The sequence below is a fragment of the Gigantopelta aegis genome, chromosome 6 (genome assembly GCF_016097555.1).
Source record: "Gigantopelta aegis isolate Gae_Host chromosome 6, Gae_host_genome, whole genome shotgun sequence".
Taxonomy (NCBI): Eukaryota; Metazoa; Mollusca; class Gastropoda; order Neomphalida; family Peltospiridae; genus Gigantopelta; species Gigantopelta aegis.
In genome coordinates this window covers 23,978,832-23,990,507 of record NC_054704.1, presented here as the reverse complement: position 1 = coordinate 23,990,507, position 11,676 = coordinate 23,978,832, and positions in this window count along the sequence as shown.

Here is an 11,676-nt window from a genome sequence, read left to right as displayed (position 1 = left end):
TAATAAAGGAATTACAGCTCTATTCCTAACGGGTTAATCCTAACTACTCCTTCAGTAACCTTGTAACACAGAATTAATACTGGTACCTATCACAATAAAGACAATAACCTACAGTTTACCTAGGTCTTCTAGGATGACTGGCTAAGCTTTATATTACCAAATACTCGTATAAAATATAGAACAGTAAGACTACGATTTACTTCGTCAGATGACCGAAGACACTGTCTAAAGAATATTGGTATAATACAGTATTAAAATATTAAAAGTCACATCAATCACATCAAAGTTATACAACAGAGCAGAAATGATATTTACCAAGTCCTAACGGACTACGTTCCCCCTGGACGCCTTCCAAATGTTTCTCCCCATAACTCTAAAACACTAGATATTTATTATAAAATCAGAAATCGCCTGGGGGTACAACGCGGCACCGAATCTTATCATCTGATATTCCACCTCTCCCAGGGTCGGTATATTTCTCTCTGATCGTCAGACTTACTGACGCCATCGTCACCAAATCACGGTTGTAAAAACCGCACTGGCAGAGGTATTACGTAACTACTCGCCACATGGCCTCCGCACCTGGCTGGATGTGTACGGTCGCGCGGAGGTATTACGTAACAAGTGCACACGACCCTCTAAAACAATTAATATCGCCACAGGCGAAAAGAAATTAAGAGCATGTACCGTCACACACCCCCACCTCAAAAAGGATATTTCCTCTACTCTAGGAATAGGGAAATATACTACATTAAAACAAACAGGTGCGTTAACCGACGCATACGGGCATTTATAACACATGTAATAATAAGGTGACTACCAGTAATCACACTGAGTCTCTGAGTCCCTGGTATACAAATATAATATATATAAAAACAAAACAGAAATCAAGAATGTCAACACATTATCATATCGTTCAACTTCGGGACAGGGCATCAGCGATTACATTGGATGTGCCCTTGATATGTTCAATGGTAATTGGGTATTCTTGCAGAAGAAGACTCCATCTCAAAACTCTCTGGTTGGAAGCTTTCATTAGGATGGTCCAGTCCGTCTTCGTCTTCTTGGAACAGCACAGCTCCAGCACCCACGTCACTGGCACCCACAGCTAGCTTGAAAAGCCTTCGGTACTCTTGTGCTGCCATCACGGGAGACGAGGAGAGCATCTGCTTGAGACGGTTGAATGACTTCTCGCATTCATCTGGCCAATGGAACTTCGTTTCCTTCTTTTTCAGCGTCGCACGTTTTCCAGGTTTTCTCCGATAGGCATGCTGTCGAATCGGTGTAGCGTTGGGTTCCAAGCGCACATCTTGGCTTAAGGTATTGGTAACCGTTGGAAGGTTCTGACAAATGGAAACATTGTCTTGTTTCAACGTAGTCAACTTTGCTCGCTGGGGGTTCAAGTCTGCTAAAATCTGGCCGTTGGCCAACTTGATCTCCGCAGTCTTGACGTCATCACAGGAAATTGAGTGTCTCTCAATTTGGACCGGTAACTCTGGAACTATCGGCAGTCTGTCAAAATAACCTTTTAGCAAATTGATGTGACAATACCTACTTTTCCTAACCCTATCAGGAGTGTTTATCACATACCCTGTCTCATTAACCCGTTTGCGCACAACATAGGGCCCGAAATACCTGTTCTGCACAGAACCCCGTTTAATGGGAAGGTACAGCAGCACCTTATCCCCTGGTTTAAATTCCCGACTCTTAGCCTTCCTATCAAACACTGATTTTATTTTGCTCTAAGCATGGCTCAGTTGCTTCCTAGCCTTCCTATCAAATACTGATTTTATTTTGCTCTGAGCATGGCTCAGTTGCTTCCTAGCCTTCCTATCTCTAACTCTCTTATTCATTAATACTCCCTTGTCCATATCATAACCTGACATCTGATCCTCCATCTCACCCTCTGTTAACAATGTAGTGCGAGCTGCCAACAATTTTGGATCAGCCCCCTGCTCTAGAATTAACTCTCGTCTAATACAAGGTAAGTCCCCTCTATCAAACACAACTGGTTCATTTACCCTCTGCGGGAGGTCAACAGGTTCCACCACATTTAATTCTTTAGTTGACTTATCTACCATTTTACTGATAACCTCATCCACTCCAATTTCATGGCTCACACACGTATCAGACAAATCACAAATATCCTCTAGGTCCCGTGCTAACCTACTGGCCATAGCCCTAGTCTTTACACACACAGGATAACTAATCTCATCAACCTCACACTCTTTTATGGGTAAAGGGCTGTCTTTCATTAACAATTGGTCACATTTCGGCTGACAACACTGACTAGTCAAATCATTACCCAACAAAACTCCTATGTTTTCAACAGGCAAGTCCTTCACAACACCCATAATGACTGGTCCCGTCACAAACTTCGAACACAAGAAAACCTTATGTAACCTGACAACTATATTTTCTCCAGTAACCGAGGTTAAAGCCAAACTACGTCCCGTATCTGAATTTTCAATACCAGCTAAACACTTTTGCGTTATCAGACTCTGACTACACCCGGTATCTCTATAGATTGATATTGCCTTAGGACACAACTCTTGTTTCACATCACAAACCATACCAGTGGACACATACGGGTTTACTTTCTCTGCCATGGGACTAACCATTAACTCTCTCGCTAACGGAGCTGACCTCATTAAACCGACCACTTGCGCATTATCGCGTTTCCTTTTAAAACCGTCCCCGATAAGATGGTTATCCTTTTTACAGTAACTGCAATGTGGACGAAAAGTTCGTGCATTGGCTGATAATGCAGGTCTATCCTTACTTTGCCCACCAGGTGCATTCCTTGCCTGACTAGCTGACCAACTAGATGACTCTCCCCGATAGTTACTTTCCCTGGAAAAACCTGGCTGAAATTTCTTCTTATCACCCTGTTGTAAAGAGCTACCCGGTACTGCCTGAGCTTTGTGTATTAACACGTAATCATCTGCCACTATGCCTGCCTCCTCTATCTTTTTGACATTACGATCCTCTAAATGAATACGTAAGCTAACTGGTAATCCATTTTTAATGTCCTGTAAGATCAACAACTCCCGTAACTCGGTATATGACTCTACCTGATGAGAAATCACCCATTTATCAAACATCCCTGCCTTCTTAGCCACAAACTCACTATAAGACTGACCCTGCGTTTTTCTCAACTCGCTATACCGTAAATGATAATCCTCAGGTCGTAATTCATACGCCCTCAACACCGCAGCCTTAACTAGGTCGTACTGACTTGCTCGCTCATCACTCATTGAATTATAAGCTACACTAGCCTTCCCCTTAAACTTAGACACGGCTAAAAATGTCCACTTAGACTGCGGCCAATTTAGCTACTTAGCGGCCCGTTCAAAAAGTTGGAAGAACATATCTACCTCCTGGTCATCAAATACAGGCACTGATCTATAAGCCTCCGACATGTTAAAACCATTTCCTGCCTCACGTCTAACTTCTTCAGTGTTCAACTTTAACTTATGTTCCACTTTTAATTTTGCTAACTGGAATTCTCTATTCCTTTCTTCTTTCTCTCTATCCCTATCTTCTCTTTCTCTCTCTCTCTATCCCTCTCTTCTCTCTCTCTCTCTCTCCCTTTCTCTATCCCTCTCTCTATCTTCCCTATCTCTCTCTTCTCTTTCTCTCTCTCTCTCTCTATCTAATGCACGTTCTTCTCTTTCGTACTCAAGTCTTTTAAAAGCTAATTGTTGTTCCACACTTAACTCATTTATCTCTATCTCTGGAACAATCTCACTGTCTTCCATAACAGGACTATCACCAAAAACTTCCTGGATAATAATTGTCCTTATATCTCCTAAGGTTTTAGCTGATGTTAAATCAATTTCTCGCTCACCCGCGATTTCAACTAACTCGGCCTTACGTGCTCGCTTAATCTCCACTACACTGAGCGTAGGCCTATCCAGCAAATTCTTATCCATGTTTAGATATGACGTACTTATTATTAATTAATTTTCTAGTGAACAACGTTGCTACTTCTAGTTATTTGTAAAAATAATTTATAAAGCCCCCATTTACAAACAATACTTTTTTAAATATGCATGTCCCGTTTCAGATCCGGGACGAGCGCCCCAATTTTCTACTCCTGTCACGGGGATTCTATAATACCCGTAACTGAATAAAACACGATTATCAAAATATCTCTCCTAACTGTATATCTACTAGATCTCTCTGTAACAGGCGGTTAAACCCTAGTATGGCTCGTCTAGGTATGATCAGAGATACGATCTTATATAAAGTATATATTATTATAGCACGTTTAGTTCACTAGAAACACAACAAAAACACAATACACTTTGGAATCTGTATTAACCTACGCTGACAAATGTACAGCCGTAGTAGTTAATTAATAACAACAATAATAACAACCCAGAACTGATCACTTAATTAGTTAATCTCTAGGTGTCTAGTTACACAATATGCGAATCACTTCACCGTTACACCACACCCACACGTGTGATAATTGAGAAACGCTTCTAGGAGAAGTTAATTAATAAAGGAATTACCACTCTTTCTAACTGGTTAATTTTTAATTAACCCTTACTACTCGTTCAGTAACGTGTGATAATTGAGAAACGCTTCCAGGGGAACTTAATTAATAAAGGAATTACAGCTCTATTCCTAACGGGTTAATTTTTAATTAACCCTAACTACTCCTTCAGTAACCTTGTAACACAGAATTAATACTGGTACCTATCACAATAAAGACAATAACCTACAGTTTACCTAGGTCTTCTAGGATGACTGGCTAAGCTTTATATTGCCAAATACTCGTATAAAATATAGAACAGTAAGACTACGATTTACTTCGTCAGATGACCGAAGACACTGTCTAAAGAATATTGGTATAATACAGTATTAAAATATTAAAAGTCACATCAATCACATCAAAGTTATACAACAGAGCAGAAATGATATTTACCAAGTCCTAACGGACTACGTTCCCCCTGGACGCCTTCCAAATGTTTCTCCCCATAACTCTAAAACACTAGCTATTTATTATAAAATCAGAAATCGCCTGGGGGTACAACGCGGCACCGAATCTTATCATCTGATATTCCACCTCTCCCAGAGTCGGTATATTTCTCTCTGATCGTCAGACTTACTGACGCCATCGTCGCCAAATCACGGTTGTAAAAACCGCACTGGCAGAGGTATTACGTAACTACTCGCCACATGGCCTCCGCACCTGGCTGGATGTGTACGGTCGCGCGGAGGTATTACGTAACAAGTGCACTGAACTGAACTGAACATTTATTTCTCTCAGGCCGTAATCCACGGCATATGAGGAACAATATATAATACAACAATTCACACTTTTTAACAAGATGACAGAGTAAAACTATTCACATAAGTATATCTACATAAAACGAACATGGGAATATAATTATAAATAATTGGTTTGGGTTTGCATACACAATAATAATACAATAAAGCTATGAGCCGGAGTGCTTGAAAGTATTCATAATATGTTTACAAAATATTGCAAGTTTTCGGAGGACACCAGTTTTTTTACAATTAAATAATTCGTGAAATTTATATGTGTTTGGTTTGGATCGATAATATTTCGGTATATATTGAAGTCTGAATTGGTTGAAAATATGGGCATGTAAAAATATAATGGAATTCATCTCCGATGTCGTTAGTGTTGCATAAAAAACACAATCTATCATGTAATGGTTTACGTATCCATCTACCTGTCTCTATTGGAAGATTGTGGTTTGATACTCTAAAACGTAACAATGGGCACCAATGTTTTTTTTCTAATAAATTTAAATAATTTTCGAATGCTATACTGCTTTTAAATATTTTGTAACAAGATGCTTTCGATGAAGTGTCAATATGACTGTACCATGTTTGCAAAAATTGATCTATGAGTTTTGTTGAAATAAACATTTTCAACAATGAAGCACTATTAATACGCTCACAATGTGACCACCATATGTATGTGCAACCAATATTATCTAAAATTGATTTTATAAAAGCTATCCATTTGTGATCATAAAAATGTGTATTATAATCATTCAATAACATTCTGTACACTAATAATGATAGCTTGGACTGCTTCCCAGTAATCATCCTAAACCAAAATCCTATCATTCTTATTTTTACTGTTATATCTACCGGGAAGCATCCAAGTTCTCCATACAACATATATAATGGGGTGGATTTTCTAACAGGCAATAATAACTTTAAATATTTGCTATACAATTTTTCTATGCAGGACAGACTTTCAAAACCCCAAATTTCACATCCGTATAAAGCAATAGGTAAAACCATACAATCGAATAATTTAAGTTGGCATTGAATGGAAAGATGGCAACGTTTTCCTTGTCTAAGTGTAAAATACATAGCTTTTTGAGCTTGATCATATTGATGTTTTCGAGCATTAGTGAATTTATTGGATTTATGAAATATAATTCCAAGATATTTGTATATTTCTACATTATCTAGATTTGTGTTTCCTAAATGGAACCTTTTGGAATAATCTTTTTTATTACCACTGAAAATTAGCACTTTAGTTTTTTTACAATTTACATTTAGTTTCCATTTTGTACAATAAGAGTCGAAAATATTTAATAAATTCTGCATGTCGTCATAATTTTCGGCAAAGAGCGCTGTGTCATCAGCATATAGTAACACAAAAAGAACAATAATTGTATACAAAGTGGAATCTGTGAATAAGTTATCTATGCGGATGCCATTACAATCATTAGTTTTAAACGTATCCTCTAAATCATTGAGAAACATGGAGAATAATAGGGGCGATAAATTTTCTCCCTGTCTAACACCCATGGAACATTGAAAATAATCCGACATTGTGTTATGTGCACTAATGCATGACTTAATGTTCTGATACATGCTATATATTACTTTAAAACATTTACCATTAATACCATTTTGTATTAGTTTTCCCCAAAGTCCTGTTCTCCATACTGAGTCGAATGCCTTGCTAAAATCTATAAAAGTACAATACAGTTTTTTTCTTCCGTGCTTTTAGCAATTCGATGAGTCCATATAATGTAAAAATATGATCGTTCGTCGAGTACTCCTTCCTGAATCCGGCTTGAACTTCAGATAACAAATCATTAGTTTCTAAATATAATTTCAGTCTATTATTTAAAACAGCTGTAAACAGTTTCCCGAGACAACTAAGTAAAGTAATAGGTCTATAATTTTCTGGAACAGTTCTATCGCCACATTTATAGATCGGTTTGATTATGCCAACTAGCCACGAATCAGGAAAGATGCCATGTTCAAACACTAAATTAAAGAGCTTAACATACACAGGGACCATACAGCCGATAGTTTGCTTAATATACTCGTTGATTATTTGGTCTATTCCGCAGGCTTTATTGTTTTTTAGATTTTTAACACGACCCTCTAAAACAATTAATATCGCCACAGGCGAAAAGAAATTAAGAGCATGTACCGTCACAAGAGGTTGTGCATATTTCTGATGGATAAACTGTAAAAGCTTTGGCAAATATATATATAATAACTTTGGCAACTATCTGAGGCAAATATCCTAAAAACTGTCCTAGCGTCTTGGCTAAAAATTAAAGGCATTAAATTGATTTTGTTTGAAAAAATATATTTTTGGTGAATGTTTCTTCACATTTGTGTCTAGATTTTAGGCAGTCATCAAAACCGGTGACCTTTTGACCTCTGGTGACCTAATTATCAAAGTAATTTGCATATTACATATTGCAGTTGAACAAGCTCACCAAGACACACATTTTGAGTGGTAGTATGATGCAGTAGAGCATGAAATAAAGAATCTACAGCAGTTTATGTTTCCACTACCCCATAATTTCCGGTGAAAATATGTGGTCACGAAATATGAGAAAAGTGCACATTTTTCAGTAAAGCACAAGATACAACTTGCAATACTGCCAATTCCTCATGCCCCAGGATGGGCTACACCAAGAAATAGCTGCAGAAATTTTGCAACAGAAAACATGATTAAAGTGGTGTCAGCTTCTGGACTATTACTATCATTATATATTATATATTATATTATTTTTCTTACACACCCGTTGGTGAGAACGCCATGCGTTATTTTTGGTTACACATGGTTGTTAACTCACTACGTGTGATGACAATCTCAAGACATACGACTGACTGCTCCTAGGTGATGACCAGGTCATCAATGCCATACATCGAATGAAAAATTACACGATGGAAATCAATTAGACTGACGCATAGTTAACCTGACATTCATGTGTCTGTGACGCGTATTAACGTCAGCTACATGTACAACGGTTGTAAATAACTTTTAGTCGAAAAAGATGTTAAAATTTGCTTAAAACCTGGATTTTGAGGATATGTAAGAAAGAGAATAATACATTTGTGTCCGTTAAATACCATTTATCTCACAACTAGTTGTTTAAAAACGTACCAAACTCGCTTTCGCTTTATAGGTACATTTTAAAACAACTCGTTGTGAGATAAATGGTATCTAACGGCCACTCATATATTATTCTCTGTGTAATGCACTTTTTAAAGCTTGAATAGGTTCTATTAGATACTATTGTAAAATAATCCTTTTCACTATATATTTATAAAGGGGTGAACGTTTGACAGATGTATCTAGATGTATCAGGCTGGTATGTAAAAGATATTAGTCATCAATAACACCAATGCTCGAAACTCTAGTGGTATATGAGCATGTAAAAATTATTCGCACTCGCACTCAATAACACCCACCTGATGACTGGAGGAAGATCATAGTCAGATCAGTTCAGCAACAATGGTCTTGTTTAATGACTGCCGACCCTGTCCTTGAATTGGTGTTCTCAAGAATATATCTGAAATAGCATGTTTACAACTGTATTTTTGTATAATTCTTAAAGCACTACATTTATTATATATTTGTAAAAATGTATTATACTTTTCTGAAACATTTTGTAAAATTTTGGGCAGTCGTTTTTGCTTTGTGTCTGTCAGTGTTTTAATAGAGAAAGAATAGGTGGTGGACAAAGGAGAGAAAAAAAATGACAGTATGAAATGTGTACAATAGCTTTTAAAAAAACCCTGGTTACCAATGCTGAAGATCTTGCTTTATGCAATACAACAAATTTCTAAACAAACTTTATTCATGATGAGCTGGTTGTTGCATTGATTGAGACATCTCGCAAAGAACTGAAATGAGACTAACATTTGTTGTGTAGTATGAGAAAGCAAATATCAAAACATTAACAACCACAATAACACGGACTAAGAAAAGATTATACGGCCTATCCATAATTAACACAACCATAGCGCCAATAGGTTGTAATTTCGTATAATTTAGTTATTTAGGTTTATTTTGCGTGGGATTAAGAGATTTAGTGTCAGACGTGTTCGTGTTAAAATGTTAGTGTTACCAGTGTTCGTGTTTGTGTTAAGTGTTAATATGTGCTAAAGTGTTAGTGTTATCAGTGTTATTGTTAGTGTCAGTATTAAAGTGTTAAAAGTATTATTGTTAGTGTTAAGAATGTTATTGTTAGCATATAGTGTTAAGAAATGTTCGTATAAAGTTTAGGTTTAGTGTTGGTGTTGGGTTTAGTGTTAGGTGTTAATGTTAAGTTTGGTTTAGTGTTAGTGTTAGTGTTAGTGCTGACTTTGGTTTAGTGTTAAGTGTTAGGCTAGGTATTCGTGTTAGTGTTAGTGTTAGTGTTAGTGTTAGTTAGTTAGTGTTAGTGTTAGTGTTAAGTTTGGTTTAGTGTTAGTGTTAGTGCTGACTTTTGTTTAGTGTTAATGTTAGTGTTAGCGCTCAGTTTGGTTTAGTGTTAGTGTTAGTGTTAGTAGTAAGTTTGGTTTAATGTTAGTGTTAGTGTTAAGTTTGGTTTAGTGTTAGTATTAGTAGTAAGTTTGGTTTAGTGTTAGTGTTAGTAGTAAGTTTGGTTTAGTGTTAGTGTTAGTGTTAGTGCTGATTTTGGTTTAGTGTTAAGTGTTAGGCTAGGTGTTCAGTGTTAGTGTTAGTGTTAGTGTTAGTGTTAAGTTTGGTTTAGTGTTAGTGTTAGTGTTAGTGCTGACTTTGGTTTAGTGTTAATGTTAATGTTAGCGCTGAGTTTGGTTTAGTGTTAGTGTTATTAGTAAGTTTGGTTTAATGTTAGTGTTAGTGTTAAGTTTGGTTTAGTGTTAGTGTTAGTAGTAAGTTTGGTTTAGTGTTAGTGTTTAAAATAAGAAATCAGACGTTCTCTATAAATTATATATTAATAAAACAATATCAACTTTTACTTGGTATAAAAACTAAAACTAAAAATCTAAGAATGTAATCATAAACTGTACAAAAATATATGTATAAATAAAATGTTTAAATAAAAAATAAACAATGGCTGCCTGTTAAATATTGATATATACGGCCATATATACCCGATCAAAGTGGGGCTTGGGGTTGTTGTTTTTTTGTATTCTCAAGATAATAATTGGCACAACATATTTCATTAAAACTATGAACAATTCCATTTGAAATAAAATCATGAAGTACTTTTACCTTTGTAAAGTGGAAAACGTTTCCTAATTTTCTTCAAACAGACCTCAAATTTTAAGAGAAGATTTTGACAGGTTTTCCATGTTCAGATGTAATGAAGCGTCTGACCCAAAACAGCAAGTAATCAAAAGAAACATGGACAGGGTTAGTGAGTAAAGTGTTCACCTTGTTAAACCTGTACAAAGCTGTGGAGTTAATTAAACCCCAAGCTGAAAACCAGTGCAAGGAAACAAATGACAAATACCACCTACATAATAAAAATGTACAAACAGCCAGTATACGAATGAATGAATATAACTTTATTTGCATATAAACAGAGATATAATGTTTGTATACAACAGCAAGGGATCTTTTATATACACCATCCCATAGACAGGATAGCACATACCACGGCCTTTGATATACTAGCCGTAGTGTACTCGATGGACCGAGAAATAGCTGAATGGGCCAACCGACGTGGATCGATTCCAGATCGACGGCGCATCAAGCGAGTGCACAGAAAGTCACCCCTTGTTAATGGGCCGCGTGTCTGTCAAAAAGAGGTCAATCGTCAAGAAAGTCAAACTCGATCTGTAATGGTACACCATAAGGCTATACGCAAAATTTCAGCTCAGTACCTTGAGGTATTGGGTGAAAAAAGTCCACAAAAACGAATTTTCGTATCCCCTATGTTCAAGGGCCATAATTAAACCTGTCGTCTCCACACTGAGGCCAACATCTTTCAACTTAGAAGCTACTAAAATTATTACTAGATTAAGAATGGGAGTCACTGTAGGACTTAACAATATTAAATTTATAATTAGGAAAAGGGAATCCCCCAATTGCAATAATTGTAAAGTAGTTGATGATGTAACCCATTATTTATTTAATTGTAAAACATTTAATAAAAATATTAAAAATGATAGAATATTTTCATGATAATAATATGGATTTCACTGTTAAAAATGTATTAAATCCGGATAAAAAATAATAAAAATAAAGTTGATAGAGTGCTGGTCTCCTATGTTGTGGAGACCGGAGTACATGTATAGGCCTCATAGCTTCATTGTCTTCAACTAGTGGGATTAGGCATATCTGTCTGTTTCCTCTGACTATTTGGTTAAATAGCTAGGTTTAATAGCTTAATTCTCTTGGGGCTAAAAATAGAAAATTAAATATTTAGATTAAATTTTCTTTTTTCAGAC